The sequence below is a fragment of the Oncorhynchus keta genome, chromosome 34, assembly GCF_023373465.1.
Source record: "Oncorhynchus keta strain PuntledgeMale-10-30-2019 chromosome 34, Oket_V2, whole genome shotgun sequence".
Taxonomy (NCBI): Eukaryota; Metazoa; Chordata; class Actinopteri; order Salmoniformes; family Salmonidae; genus Oncorhynchus; species Oncorhynchus keta.
The window spans coordinates 80,122,638-80,142,637 of NC_068454.1; the positions used below are offsets into that span (position 1 = coordinate 80,122,638).

At 42.5% G+C, this 20,000-nt stretch overlaps 1 protein-coding gene across 1 annotated transcript in view; it reads right to left on the reverse strand.

Moving 5' to 3' along the window:
- The window catches only part of LOC118377696 (FAD synthase-like), a 218,158-nt gene that overhangs the window by 8,280 nt on the left and 189,878 nt on the right, over nt 1-20,000 (reverse strand). The gene's annotated exons all lie outside the window — the stretch shown is intronic.

A 20,000-nucleotide genomic window follows, 5' to 3' on the forward strand; every position in this document is an offset into this window, starting at 1 on the left:
CCCATACCACTACTACTACCACCACCATCACTAAACTGTATATCATTACCACCATTACCACTACCACTACTATTACCACCACCATCACTAAACTGCTATCATTACCATTACCACCCATACCACTACCTACCACCACCATCACTAAACTGCTATCATTACCACCCATACCACTACTACTACCACCACCATCACTAAACTGTTATCATTACCATTACCACCCATACCCACTACTACTACCACCATCACTAAACTGTTATCATTACCACATTACCACACCATACCACTACTACCTACCACCACCATCACTACCACCACTCACTAAACTGCTATATTCATTACCACCCATACCACTACTACTACCACCACCATCACTAAACTGCTATCATTACCATTACCACCCATACCACTACTACTACCACCACCATCACTAAACTGTATCATTACCATTACCACCCATACCACTACTACTACCACCACCATCACTAAACTGCTATCATTACCATTACCACCCATACCACTACTACCACCACCACCATCACTAAACTGTTATCATTACCACCCATACCACTACTACTACCACCACCATCACTAAACTGTTATCATTACCATTACCCATACACTACTACTACCACCACCATCACTAAACTGTTATCATTACCACCCATACCACTACTACTACCACCACCATCACTAAACTGCTATCATTCATTACCACCCATACCACTACTACTACCACCACCATCACTAAACTGCTATCATTACCATTACCACCCATACCACTACTACTACCACCATCACTAAACTGCTATCATTACCATTACCACCCATACCACTACTATTACCACCACCATCACTAAACTGCTATCATTACCATTACCACCCATACCACTACTACTACCACCACCATCACTAAACTGCTATCATTACCATTACCATATACCACTACTACTACCACCACCATCACTAAACTGTTATCATTACCATTACCACCCATACCACTACTACTACCACCACCATCACTAAACTGCTATCATTCATTACCACCCATACCACTACTACTACCACCACCATCACTAAACTGCTATCATTACCATTACCACCCATACCACTACTACTACCACCACCATCACTAAACTGTTATCATTACCATTACCACCCATACCACTACTACTACCACCACCATCACTAAACTGTTATCATTACCACCCATACCACTACTACTACCACCACCATCACTAAACTGTTATCATTACCACCCATACCACAACTACTACCACCACCATCACTAAACTGTTATCATTACCATTACCACCCATACCACTACTACTACCACCACCATCACTAAACTGTTATCATTACCATTACCACCCATACCACTACTACTACCACCACCATCACTAAACTGCTATCATTACCATTACCACCCATACCACTACTACCACCACCACCATCACTAAACTGTTATCATTACCATTACCACCCATACCACTACTACTACCACCACCATCACTAAACTGTTATCATTACCATTACCACTACCATACCACTACTACTACCACCACCATCACTAAACTGCTATCATTACCATTACCACCCATACCACTACTACTACCACCACCATCACTAAACTGTTATCATTACCATTACCCCCATACCACTACTACTACCACCACCATCACTAAACTGTTATCATTACCATTACCACCCATACCACTACTACCACCACCACCATCACTAAACTGTTATCATTACCACCCATACCACTACTACTACCACCACCATCACTAAACTGTTATCATTACCATTACCACCCATACCACTACTACTACCACCACCATCACTAAACTGCTATCATTACCATTACCACCCATTACTACTACTACCACCACCATCACTAAACTGCTATCATTACCATTACCACCCATACCACTACTACTACTACCACCACCATCACTAAACTGTTATCATTACCATTACCACCCATACCACTACTACTACCACCACCATCACTAAACTGCTATCATTACATTACCACCCATACCACTACTACCACCACCATCACTAAACTGTTATCATTACCATCATTACCACCCATACCACTACTACTACCACCACCATCACTAAACTGTTATCATTACCACCCATACCACTACTACCACCACCACCATCACTAAACTGTTATCATTCATTACCACCCATACCACTACTACTACTACCACCACCATCACTAAACTGTTATCATTATCATTACCACCCATACCACTACTACTACCACCACCACCATCACTAAACTGTTATCATTACCACCCATACCACTACCACCACCACCATCACTAAACTGTTATCATTACCACCCATACCACTACTACCACCACCATCACTAAACTGTTATCATTATCATTACCACCCATACAACTACTACTACCACCACCACCACTAAACTGTTATCATTACCACCCATACCACTACTACTACCACCACCATCACTAAACTGTTATCATTACCACCCATACCACTACTACTACCACCACCATCACTAAACTGTTATCATTGACATTACCACCCATACCACTACTACCACCACCACCATCACTAAACTGTTATCATTACCATTACCACCCATACCACTACTACTACCACCACCATCACTAAACTGTTATCATTACCATTACCACCCATACCAATACTACTACCACCACCATCACTAAACTGTTATCATTATCATTACCACCCATACCACTACTACTACCACCACCATCACTAAACTGTTATCATTACCATTACCACCCATACCACTACTACTACCACCACCATCACTAAACTGTTATCATTACCATTACCACCCATACCACAACTACTACTACCACCACCATCACTAAACTGTTATCATTACCACCCATACCACTACTACTACCACCACCACCATCACTAAACTGTTATCATTACCACCCATACCACTACTACTACCACCACCATCACTAAACTGTTATCATTACCACCCATACCACTACTACTACCACCACCATCACTAAACTGTTATCATTACCACCCATACCACTACTACTACCACCACCATCACTAAACTGTTATCATTACCATTACCACCCATACCACTACTACTACCACCACCACCATCACTAAACTGTTCATCATTACCACCCATACCACTACTACTACCACCACCATCACTAAACTGTTATCATTACCATTACCACCCATACCACTACTACTACCACCACCATCACTAAACTGTTATCATTCATTACCACCCATACCACTACTACTACCACCACCATCACTAAACTGTCATTATCATTACCACCCATACCACTACTACTACCACCACCATCACTAAACTGTTATCATTGCCATTACCACCCATACCACTACTACTACCACCACCATCACTAAACTGTTATCATTACCATTACCACCCATACCACTACTACCACCACCACCATCACTAAACTGTTATCATTACCACCCATACCACTACTACTACCACCACCACCATCACTAAACTGTTATCATTACCATTACCACCCATACCACTACTACCACCATCACTAAACTGTTATCATTACCACCCATACCACTACTACCACCATCACTAAACTGTTATCATTACCACCCATACCACTACCACCACCACCATCACTAAACTGTTATCATTACCACCCATACCACTACTACTACCACCACCATCACTAAACTTATCATCATTACCACCCATACCACTACTACTACCACCACCACCATCACTAAACTGTTATCATTACCATTACCACCCATACCACTACTACTACCACACCCACCACCATCACTAAACTGTTATCATTACCACCCATACCACTACTACTACCACCACCATCACTAAACTGCTATATCATTACCACCCATACCACTACTACTACCACCACCATCACTAAACTGTTATCATTCATTACCACCCATACCACTACTACTACCACCACCATCACTAAACTGCTATCATTACCACCCATACCACTACTACTACCACCACCATCACTAAACTGTATCATCATTACCACCCATACCACTACTACTACCACCACCACCATCACTAAACTGTTATCATTACCACCCATACCACTACTACTACCACCACCATCACTAAACTGTTATCATTACCACCCATTACCACCCATACCACTACTACTACCACCACCATCACTAAACTGCTATCATTCATTACCACCCATACCACTACTACTACCACCACCATCACTAAACTGCTATCATTACCATTACCACCCATACCACTACTACTACCACCACCATCACATCACTAAACTGTTATCATTAAACATTACCACCCATACCACTACTACACCACCACCATCACTAAACTGTTATCATTACCATTACCACCCATACCACTACTACTACCACCACCATCACTAAACTGTATCATTCATTACCACCCATACCACTACTACTACCACCACCATCACTAAACTGTTATCATTACCATTACCACCCATACCACTACTACTACCACCACCATCACTAAACTGTTATCATTACCATTACCACCCATACCACTACTACTACCACCACCATCACTAAACTGTTATCATTACCATTACCACCCATACCACTACTACTACCACCACCATCACTAAACTGCTATCATTACCACCCATACCACTACTACTACCACCACCATCACTAAACTGCTATCATTATCATTACCACCCATACCACTACTACTACCACCACCATCACTAAACTGCTATCATTACCATTACCACCCATACCACTACTACTACCACCACCATCACTAAACTGCTATCATTCATTACCACCCATACCACTACTACTACCACCACCATCACTAAACTGCTATCATTACCATTACCACCCATACCACTACTACTACCACCACCATCACTAAACTGCTATCATTACCATTACCACCCATACCACTACTACTACCACCACCATCACTAAACTGTTATCATTACCATTACCACCCATACCACTACTACTACCACCACCATCACTAAACTGCTATCATTACATTACCACCCATACCACTACTACTACCACCACCATCACTAAACTGCTATCATTACCATTACCACCCATACCACTACTACTACCACCACCATCACTAAACTGCTATCATTACCATTACCACCCATACCACTACCACTACCACTACCACCACCATCACTAAACTGCTATCATTACCATTACCACCCATACCACTACTACTACCACCACCATCACTAAACTGCTATCATCATTACCACCCATACCACTACTACTACTACCACCACCATCACTAAACTGTTATCATTACCACCCATACCACTACTACTACCACCACCACCATCACTAAACTGCTATCATTACCACCATTACCACCATACCACTACTACTACCACCACCACCATCACTAAACTGCTATCATTACCATTACCACCCATACCACTACTACTACCACCACCATCACTAAACTGCTATCATCATTACCACCCATACCACTACTACTACCACCACCATCACTAAACTGCTATCATTACCATTACCACCCATACCACTACTACTACCACCACCACCATCACTAAACTGCTATCATTACCATTACCACCCATACCACTACTACTACCACCACCATCACTAAACTGCTATCATTACCATTACCACCCATACCACTACTACTACCACCACCATCACTAAACTGCTATCATTACCATTACCACCCATACCACACTACTACCACCACCACCATCACTAAACTGCTATCATCATTACCACCCATACCACTACTACTACCACCACCATCACTAAACTGTTATCATTACCACCCATACCACTACACCTACCACCACCATCACTAAACTGTTATCATTACCATTACCACCCATACCACTACTACTACCACCACCATCACTAAACTGTTATCATTACCATTACCACCCATACCACTACTACTACCACCACCATCACTAAACTGTTATCATTACCACCCATACCACTACTACTACCACCACCATCACTAAACTGCTATCATTATCATTACCACCCATACCACTACTACCACCACCATCACTAAACTGCTATCATTATCATTACCACCCATACCACTACTACTACCACCACCATCACTAAACTGCTATCATTACCATTACCATACCCATACCACTACTACCACCACCATCACTAAACTACTATCTTCATTACCACCCATACCACTACTATCATCACTAAACTGCTATCATTACCATTACCACCCATACCACTACTACTACCACCACCATCACTAAACTGCTATCATTACCATTACCACCCATACCACTACTACTACCACCACCATCACTAAACTACTATCTTCATTACCACCCATACCACTACTATCATCACTAAACTGCTATCATTACCATTACCACCCATACCACTACTACTACCACCACCATCACTAAACTGCTATCATTACCATTACCACCCATACCACTACTACTACCACCACCATCACTAAACTGCTATCATTACCATTACCACCCATACCACTACTACTACCACCACCATCACTAAACTGCTATCATTACCATTACCACCCATACCACTACTACTACCACCACCATCACTAAACTGCTATCATTACCATTACCACCCATACCACTACTACTACCACCACCATCACTAAACTGCTATCATTACCACCCATACCACTACTACTACCACCACCATCACTAAACTGCTATCATTACCATTACCACCCATACCACTACTACCACCTAAACCACCATCACTAAACTACTATCATTACCATTACCACCCATACCACTACTACTACCACCACCATCACTAAACTGCTATCATTACCATTACCACCCATACCCTACTACTACCACCACCACCATCACTAAACTGCTATCATTACCATTACCACCCATACCACTACTACTACCACCACCATCACTAAACTGCTATCATTACCATTACCACCCATACCACTACTACCACCACCACCATCACTAAACTGCTATCATTACCATTACCACCCATACCACTACTACTACCACCACCATCACTAAACTGCTATCATTACCATTACCACCCATACCACTACTACTACCACCACCATCACTAAACTGCTATCATTACCATTACCACCCATACCACTACTACTACCACCACCATCACTAAACTGTTATCATTACCACCCATACCACTACTACTACCACCACCATCACTAAACTGCTATCATTACCATTACCACCCATACCACTACTACTACCACCACCATCACTAAACTGCTATCATTACCATTACCACCATACCACTACTACTACCACCACATCACTAAACTGCTATCATTACCATTACCATACCATACCACTACTATTACCACCACCATCACTAAACTGCTATCATTACCATTACCACCCATACCACTACTACTACCACCACCATCACTAAACTGCTATCATTACCATTACCACCCATACCACTACTACTACCACCACCATCACTAAACTGCTATCATTACCATTACCACCCATACCACTACTACTACCACCACCATCACTAAACTGCTATCATTACCACCCATACCACTACTACTACCACCACCATCACTAAACTGCTATCATTACCATTACCACCCATACCACTACTACTACCACCACCACCATCACTAAACTGCTATCATTACCATTACCACCCATACCACTACTACTACCACCACCATCACTAAACTGCTATCATTACCATTACCACCCATACCACTACTACTACCACCACCATCACTAAACTGCTATCATTACCATTACCACCCATACCACTACTTCTACCACCACCATCACTAAACTGCTATCATTACCATTACCACCCATACCACTACTACTACCACCACCATCACTAAACTGCTATCATTACCATTACCACCCATACCACTACTACTACCACCACCATCACTAAACTGCTATCATTACCATTACCACCCATACCACTACTACTACCACCACCATCACTAAACTGCTATCATTACCATTACCACCCATACCACTACTACTACCACCACCATCACTAAACTGCTATCATTACCATTACCACCCATACCACTACTACTACCACCACCATCACTAAACTGTTATCATTACCACCCATACCACTACTACTACCACCACCATCACTAAACTGCTATCATTACCATTACCACCCATACCACTACTACTACCACCACCATCACTAAACTGTTATCATTACCATTACCACCCATACCCTACTACTACTACCACCACCACCATCACTAAACTGCTATCATTACCATTACCACCCATACCACTACTATTACCACCACCATCACTAAACTGCTATCATTCATTACCACCCATACCACTACTACTACCACCACCATCACTAAACTGCTATCATTACCATTACCACCCATACCACTACTACTACCACCACCATCACTAAACTGCTATCATTACCATTACCACCCATACCACTACTATTACCACCACCATCACTAAACTGCTATCATTACCATTACCACCCATACCACTACTACTACCACCACCATCACTAAACTGCTATCATTACCATTACCACCCATACCACTACTACTACCACCACCATCACTAAACTGCTATCATTACCATTACCACCCATACCACTACCACTACCACCACCATCACTAAACTGTTATCATTATTACCACCCATACCACTACTACTACCACCACCATCACTAAACTGTTATCATTACCACCCATACCACTACTACTACTACCACCACCATCACTAAACTGCTATCATTACCATTACCACCCATACCACTACTACTACCACCACCATCACTAAACTGCTATCATTACCATTACCACCCATACCACTACTACTACCACCACCATCACTAAACTGCTATCATTACCATTACCACCCATACCACTACTATTACCACCACCATCACTAAACTGCTATCATTACCATTACCACCCATACCACTACTACTACCACCACCATCACTAAACTGCTATCATTACCATTACCACCATACCACTACTACTACCACCACCATCACTAAACTGCTATCATTACCATTACCACCCATACCACTACTACTACCACCACCATCACTAAACTGCTATCATTACCATTACCACCCATACCACTACTACTACCACCACCATCACTAAACTGCTATCATTACCATTACCACCCATACCACTACTACTACCACCACCATCACTAAACTGCTATCATTACCACCCATACCACTACTACTACCACCACCATCACTAAACTGCTATCATTACCATTACCACCCATACCACTACTACTACCACCATCACTAAAAAATCATTATCATTACCACCCATACCACTACTACTACCACCACCATCACTAAACTGCTATCATTACCATTACCATACCCATACCACTACTACTACCACCACCATCACTAAACTGCTATCATTACCATTACCACCCATACCACTACTACTACCACCACCATCACTAAACTGCTATCATTACCATTACCACCCATACCACTACTACTACCACCACCATCACTAAACTGCTATCATTACCACCCATACCACTACTACTACCACCACCATCACTAAACTGCTATCATTACCATTACCACCCATACCACTACTACTACCACCACCATCACTAAACTGCTATCATTACCATTACCACCCATACCACTACTACTACCACCACCATCACTAAACTGCTATCATTACCATTACCACCCATACCACTACTACTACCACCACCATCACTAAACTGCTATCATTACCATTACCACCCATACCACTACTACTACCACCACCATCACTAAACTGCTATCATTACCATTACCACCCATACCACTACTACTACCACCACCATCACTAAACTGCTATCATTACCATTACCACCCATACCACTACTACTACCACCACCATCACTAAACTGCTATCATTACCACCCATACCACTACTACTACCACCACCATCACTAAACTGCTATCATTCATTACCACCCATACCACTACTACTACCACCACCATCACTAAACTGCTATCATTACCATTACCACCCATACCACTACTACTACCACCACCATCACTAAACTGCTATCATTACCACCCATACCACTACTACTACCACCACCATCACTAAACTGCTATCATTACCACCCATACCACTACTACTACCACCACCATCACTAAACTGCTATCATTACCATTACCACCCATACCACTACTACTACCACCACCATCACTAAACTGCTATCATTACCATTACCACCCATACCACTACTACTACCACCACCATCACTAAACTGCTATCATTACCATTACCACCCATACCACTACTACTACCACCACCATCACTAAACTGCTATCATTACCATTACCACCCATACCACTACTACTACCACCACCATCACTAAACTGCTATCATTACCATTACCACCCATACCACTACTACTACCACCACCATCACTAAACTGCTATCATTACCATTACCACCCATACCACTACTACTACCACCACCATCACTAAACTGCTATCATTACCATTACCACCCATACCACTACTACTACCACCACCATCACTAAACTGCTATCATTACCATTACCACCCATACCACTACTACTACCACCACCATCACTAAACTGCTATCATTACCATTACCACCCATACCACTACTATTACCACCACCATCACTAAACTGCTATCATTACCATTACCACCCATACCACTACTATTACCACCACCATCACTAAACTGCTATCATTACCATTACCACCCATACCACTACTACTACCACCACCATCACTAAACTGCTATCATTACCACCCATACCACTACTACTACCACCACCATCACTAAACTGCTATCATTACCACCCATACCACTACTACTACCACCACCATCACTAAACTGCTATCATTACCATTACCACCCATACCACTACTACTACCACCACCATCACTAAACTGCTATCATTACCATTACCACCCATACCACTACTACTACCACCACCATCACTAAACTGCTATCATTACCATTACCACCCATACCACTACTATTACCACCACCATCACTAAACTGCTATCATTACCATTACCACCCATACCACTACTACTACCACCACCATCACTAAACTGCTATCATTACCATTACCACCCATACCACTACTACTACCACCACCATCACTAAACTGCTATCATTACCATTACCACCCATACCACTACTATTACCACCACCATCACTAAACTGCTATCATTACCATTACCACCCATACCACTACTACTACCACCACCATCACTAAACTGCTATCATTACCATTACCACCCATACCACTACTACTACCACCACCATCACTAAACTGCTATCATTACCATTACCACCCATACCACTACTACTACCACCACCATCACTAAACTGCTATCATTACCATTACCACCCATACCACTACTACTACCACCACCATCACTAAACTGCTATCATTACCACCCATACCACTACTACTACCACCACCATCACTAAACTGCTATCATTACCATTACCACCCATACCACTACTACTACCACCACCATCACTAAACTGCTATCATTACCATTACCACCCATACCACTACTACTACCACCACCATCACTAAACTGCTATCATTACCATTACCACCCATACCACTACTACTACCACCACCATCACTAAACTGCTATCATTACCATTACCACCCATACCACTACTACTACCACCACCATCACTAAACTGCTATCATTACCATTACCACCCATACCACTACTACTACCACCACCATCACTAAACTGCTATCATTACCATTACCACCCATACCACTACTACTACCACCACCATCACTAAACTGCTATCATTACCATTACCACCCATACCACTACTACTACCACCACCATCACTAAACTGCTATCATTACCATTACCACCCATACCACTACTATTACCACCACCATCACTAAACTGCTATCATTACCATTACCACCCATACCACTACTACTACCACCACCATCACTAAACTGCTATCATTACCATTACCACCCATACCACTACTACTACCACCACCATCACTAAACTGCTATCATTACCATTACCACCCATACCACTACTATTACCACCACCATCACTAAACTGCTATCATTACCATTACCACCCATACCACTACTACTACCACCACCATCACTAAACTGCTATCATTACCATTACCACCCATACCACTACTACTACCACCACCATCACTAAACTGCTATCATTACCACCCATACCACTACTACTACCACCACCATCACTAAACTGCTATCATTACCATTACCACCCATACCACTACTACTACCACCACCATCACTAAACTGCTATCATTACCATTACCACCCATACCACTACTATTACCACCACCATCACTAAACTGCTATCATTACCATTACCACCCATACCACTACTACTACCACCACCATCACTAAACTGCTATCATTACCATTACCACCCATACCACTACTACTACCACCACCATCACTAAACTGCTATCATTACCATTACCACCCATACCACTACTACTACCACCACCATCACTAAACTGCTATCATTACCATTACCACCCATACCACTACTACTACCACCACCATCACTAAACTGCTATCATTACCACCCATACCACTACTACTACCACCACCATCACTAAACTGCTATCATTACCACCCATACCACTACTACTACCACCACCATCACTAAACTGCTATCATCATTACCACCCATACCACTACTACTACCACCACCATCACTAAACTGCTATCATTACCATTACCACCCATACCACTACTACTACCACCACCATCACTAAACTGCTATCATTACCATTACCACCCATACCACTACTACTACCACCACCATCACTAAACTGCTATCATTACCATTACCACCCATACCACTACTACTACCACCACCATCACTAAACTGCTATCATTACCATTACCACCCATACCACTACTACTACCACCACCATCACTAAACTGCTATCATTACCATTACCACCCATACCACTACTACTACCACCACCATCACTAAACTGCTATCATTACCACCCATACCACTACTACTACCACCACCATCACTAAACTGCTATCATTACCATTACCACCCATACCACTACTATTACCACCACCATCACTAAACTGCTATCATTACCATTACCACCCATACCACTACTACTACCACCACCATCACTAAACTGCTATCATTACCACCCATACCACTACTACTACCACCACCATCACTAAACTGCTATCATTACCATTACCACCCATACCACTACTACTACCACCACCATCACTAAACTGCTATCATTACCATTACCACCCATACCACTACTATTACCACCACCATCACTAAACTGCTATCATTACCATTACCACCCATACCACTACTATTACCACCACCATCACTAAACTGCTATCATTACCATTACCACCCATACCACTACTACTACCACCACCATCACTAAACTGCTATCATTACCACCCATACCACTACTACTACCACCACCATCACTAAACTGCTATCATTACCATTACCACCCATACCACTACTACTACCACCACCATCACTAAACTTCTATGATTACCATTACCACCCATACCACTACTACTACCACCACCATCACTAAACTGCTATATCATTACCACCCATACCACTACTACTACCACCACCATCACTAAACTGCTATCATTACCACCATACCCATACCACTACTACTACCACCACCATCACTAAACTGCTATCATTACCATTACCACCCATACCACTACTACTACCACCACCATCACTAAACTGCTATCATTACCATTACCACCCATACCACTACTATTACCACCACCATCACTAAACTGCTATCATTACCATTACCACCCATACCACTACTACTACCACCACCATCACTAAACTGCTATCATAACCATTACCACCCATACCACTACTACTACCACCACCATCACTAAACTGCTATCATTACCACCCATACCACTACTACTACCACCACCATCACTAAACTGCTATCATTACCATTACCACCCATACCACTACTACTACCACCACCATCACTAAACTGCTATCATTACCATTACCACCCATACCACTACTACTACCACCACCATCACTAAACTGCTATCATTACCATTACCACCCATACCACTACTACTACCACCACCATCACTAAACTGCTATCATTACCATTACCACCCATACCACTACTACTACCACCACCATCACTAAACTGCTATCATTACCATTACCACCCATACCACTACTACTACCACCACCATCACTAAACTGCTATCATAACCATTACCACCCATACCACTACTACTACCACCACCATCACTAAACTGCTATCATTACCACCCATACCACTACTACTACCACCACCATCACTAAACTGCTATCATTACCATTACCACCCATACCACTACTACTACCACCACCATCACTAAACTGCTATCATTTCCATTACCACCCATACCACTACTACTACCACCACCATCACTAAACTGCTATCATTACCATTACCACCCATACCACTACTATTACCACCACCATCACTAAACTGCTATCATTACCATTACCACCCATACCACTACTATTACCACCACCATCACTAAACTGCTATCATTACCATTAACACCAATACCACTACTACTACCACCACCATCACTAAACTGCTATCATTACCACCCATACCACTACTACTACCACCACCATCACTAAACTGCTATCATTACCACCCATACCACTACTACTACCACCATCACTAAACTGCTATCATTACCATTACCACCCATACCACTACTACTACCACCACCATCACTAAACTTCTATGATTACCATTACCACCCATACCACTACTACTACCACCACCATCCCTAAACTGCTATCATTACCACCCATACCACTACTACTACCACCACCATCACTAAACTGCTATCATTACCATTACCACCCATACCACTACTATTACCACCACCATCACTAAACTGCTATCATTACCATTGCCACCCATACCACTACTACTACCACCACCATCACTAAATTGCTATCATAACCATTACCACCCATACCACTACTACTACCACCACCATCACTAAACTGCTATCATTACCACCCATACCACTACTACTACCACCACCATCACTAAACTGCTATCATTACCATTACCACCCATACCACTACTACTACCACCACCATCACTAAACTGCTATCATTACCATTACCACCCATACCACTACTATTACCACCACCATCACTAAACTGCTATCATTACCATTACCACCCATACCACTACTACTACCACCACCATCACTAAACTGCTATCATTACCATTACCACCCATACCACTACTACTACCACCACCATCACTAAACTGCTATCATAACCATTACCACCCATACCACTACTACTACCACCACCATCACTAAACTGCTATCATTACCACCCATACCACTACTACTACCACCACCATCACTAAACTGCTATCATAACCATTACCACCCATACCACTACTACTACCACCACCATCACTAAACTGCTATCATTACCATTACCACCCATACCACTACTACTACCACCACCATCACTAAACTGCTATCATTACCATTACCACCCATACCACTACTACTACCACCACCATCACTAAACTGCTATCATTTCCATTACCACCCATACCACTACTATTACCACCACCATCACTAAACTGCTATCATTACCACTACCACCCATACCACTACTATTTGTTACGATAAACAACAATAATAATAGTAATACTGGCTTTACTGCATCTTGCCTATGCCGTTCTGTACCATCACTCATTCATATATCTTTATGTACATATTCTTCACCCCTTTACACTTGTGTGTATAAGGTAGTTGATGTGGAATTGTTAGGTTAGATTAGTCGTTGGTTATTACTGTAACGATCTGAGTGTAATGGGTGAGGAGTCAAGCGCAGGAAGCAGAGAGTTCAGGTGAGTGCTATTTTAATGCACCGACAAACGGCGAACATAAGCCAACCCTCACGAACACACAGGGCGTAATGAACACACAAATGCCCCCAAACAGGGGCACTTAAACGGTCTAGGGAAAACCCACAAAATGGGAAAAACACAAAACCCATAGACGTGCACACAAGTACACTAAAACAGATGGTCACAATAATTAATCCCGCACAAGGAACTCTGCGGGCCGGCTGACTAATAAAGCCTACTACCCAATTCAAAACAGGTGCACTCAATCAACACATAAGGAGGGGGAGGAAATAATCAGTAGCAGCTAGTAGGCCGGCGACGACGACCGCCGAGCGCCACCCGAACGGGAAGGGGAGTGTCCTTCGGTCGGAGTCGTGACAATTACTGCATTGTCGGAACGAGAAGCACAAGCACTTCGCTACACTCGCATTAACATCTGCTAACCATGTGTATGTGACAAATAAAATTTGATTTGATTTAATAACAATCATTCTAATATAAAGTAAGTTACTGCTTACTATGCAGATGTTATTATTCAGGCTATGGAAGGCAAATACATGTTTGGCTGCAAGAGGAGCCATTGCTCCTTCTCCCAAGAGTATTTTTTGTATTTCCTCCGGGTTTAATACATTTTGAATAAATGTAGTTATTTCTGTGAATAATGAATTTCTTGGTGAGGAATATTTCTCACAGTAAAGGAGAAAAGGCATCTCTGTCTCTACCTCCCCTGTTGTGCAGTGACCAGAAACACGCTCCTCTTTTGGTAGCCATGTCTTTTTATGTCTGCCGCTTTCTATTGCCAATTGGTGGTCACTCAGCCTGTACTTGGTAAGGATCTGTCTCTGCTTCGTATCTCTGACAGAGCAGAGATAATAAGACAATTCATCTTCTCTGTTTAGGATCAGATACTATTTTAGTCGGTTTTGGGATTTAGTTTAGTTTAAAAAAAATATGAGTCCTTTGATTGGTTCATGATTTTGTTTATTAGAATTCTTTCTTTTGAAGCAGTGCTGGTGTCAGCTTGGTTGGTTAGGTCCAACACCGTCTCTCTCTCTCTCTCTCTCTCTCTCTCTCTCTCTCTCTCTCTCTCTCTCTCTCTCTCTCTCTCTCTCTCTCTCTCTCTCTCTCTCTCTCTCTCTCTCTCTCTCTCTCTTTCTCTCCTCGGCCCCTTCTTTCTTTCTGTGTTCATTCATTATCCGTCTTTCTCTCTCTCACTCCCTCTCTCTGCTCATTGTTTCTCACATTCTCTCTCTTTTTCCACCTGACCCATCAACTGTTCATCTCTTGAGCCTCCTCTCTCCAACTGACCTTTCCACTCCATACCTCCCTCCCTCAATATGTCTCCATCCAGAGACATATTGAGAGGACCAGAGGACCTCTCTCTCTCTCGCTATGTGTGATGTCTCCCATCTGATGTCATAATCATGTGCCATAGGGAACACTGATGGGGAGAGTGACCTGTCTCCTGACCAATCAGCATCTTAATGAGTCACACAGTGCGAAGTGCTGATTCGTCAGGCTGCTTGTACGCCAGCTGAGAGATGGATGAGTTGAGAGCATCAGGAGGGATAGAGGAGGAGGGACATCAATATTCTCTTCTCTTCCCTCCTCTCATCCCTCCATTCCACCTCACAAAGCCTCTCACTCCATCTCTTCTCCCTCTTTCCCAAACGTTCTCTTCATCAAATCCTCCTCCTTTTAAATCCCCCTTTCCCATCTCTCTCTCCCTCCCTCTCTCTCTCCTCCACCAGATATTTAGTTTGATTTATTGCTTCTTGTTGGAAAGGTTGGCGTTTTAATAACTCAAGTTCTCCTCGCCCCAGTGAGAGAGAGAAAGAGAGAAAAAGAGAGGGAAGAGAAGAAGTTTAGTAAGCATAAAATAAACATACACTGTTTTTACCCCCCGTCTCCCCCTTTCTCTCTGCGTTCTCTTTCATGTCTTTTGAACCCCTCTGCTCTCCCCATTGTAGATGTAGAAAACTCATGGAGAGATGAGGTTTGTTTTAACATTCCTGTGATTTGAAGCATATGTGGAACGCACACACACACACACACACACACACACACACACACACACACACACACACACACACACACATACACACACACACACACACACACACACACACACACACACACACACACACACACACACACACACACACACACACACACACACACACACACACACACACACACACACACACACACACACACACACACACACACACACACACACACACACACACATACATACACACATACATACACACATACACACACACACACACACACACACATACACAGACACACACACACACACACTCCTTAAAAGCTATAATGGACAGAAGATGAAAGAGATCACAAACTGATGGACAAAGAGAGAAAAGGAGACGAAGGGAGAAAGATGTAATGGAGGTGAGTAGAGGTACAGAAAGAACAGAGAGAGGTAGAAGTTGCAGAAACATCTGAGAGACACACTACAAAAAGAGTACGAAAGAGAGAAAAGAGGAGAAAGAAAGGAGTGATAAGTGATTAGGCTGTGGAGACAGAGAAAATAGGGAGAACGACAGAAAGAGAAAGAGGAGAGAGAGAGAGGTGGGATAGAGAAAGAGATCTAGAGGAAGGGAGCGTTCTAACACTAAACTGAGCCTTTATTTAGATCCCCATTATTCACACTGGTCATTAGAGAACCATATCACTTCCCCTCATTTACTGACAGAGAGGGGGGGAGTGGGGGAGAGGAGGAGAGGAGCAGAGGGTAATCATTAGAAAGATATCACTTTTCCCCCATCTCTGTAATGAGTGAAGGGAAGAGAAGAGAGGACGAGAGGAGAGGAGGATAAACAGACAGATATGAAGACCTCAAATGGAACAGCAGAAGGACAATAACAGCAATCTGACCGTAAATTCATAGTGTTATGTTACATTCAGAACTAACTTTCAGAAAACAGCCCGGGAATTAGACACATGTTTTCTATCATACTGTATGTTCCCGTCAACTGTACTTTCTCAGTCTGGCTTAGAGATAATGTTTATTAAAATAATGTCATTATGAAGTGGCTGCTGTAGTCTCTCTCTCTCTCTCACACACACACACACACACACACACACACACACACACACACACACACACACACACACACACACACACACACACACACACACACACACACACACACACACACACACACACACACACACACTGCTGGTGTCTCATTCCGCAGTAATAACTCACAGGAAAACGTTGATGGGAAAAAGTCATTGATGGAAATCTGCATTTTCATCTCTATCCCATAATATTAAGTGGTTCGGCCCATTTAAATGTCCCAAAAGGGAATCATTAAATAGCTTTTAGTTCCTAGCGACAGAAACATGTCTGCTAAAATCCCCATCAGATCCTCACTCACCAAAACCCACACACTGTCACATATACACACAGTACACATACACATACTGTAAACACACTGTCACATATACACACAGCACACATACACATACTGTACACACACACCATCACATATACACACAGTACACATACACATACTGTACACACACACCGTCACAGTACACATACACATACTGTACACACACACTGTCACATATACACACAGCACACATACACATACTGTACACACACTGTCACATATACACACAGTACACATACACATACTGTACACACACTGTCACATATACACACAGTACACATACACATACTGTACACACACACCGTCACATATACACACAGTACACATACACATACTGTACACACACACTGTCACATATACACACAGTACACATACACATACTGTACACACACTGTCACATATACACACAGTACACATACACATACTGTACTCACACACTGTCACATATACACACAGTACACATACACATACTGTACACACACACTGTCACATATACACACAGTACACATACACATACTGTACACACACACTGTCACATATACACACATA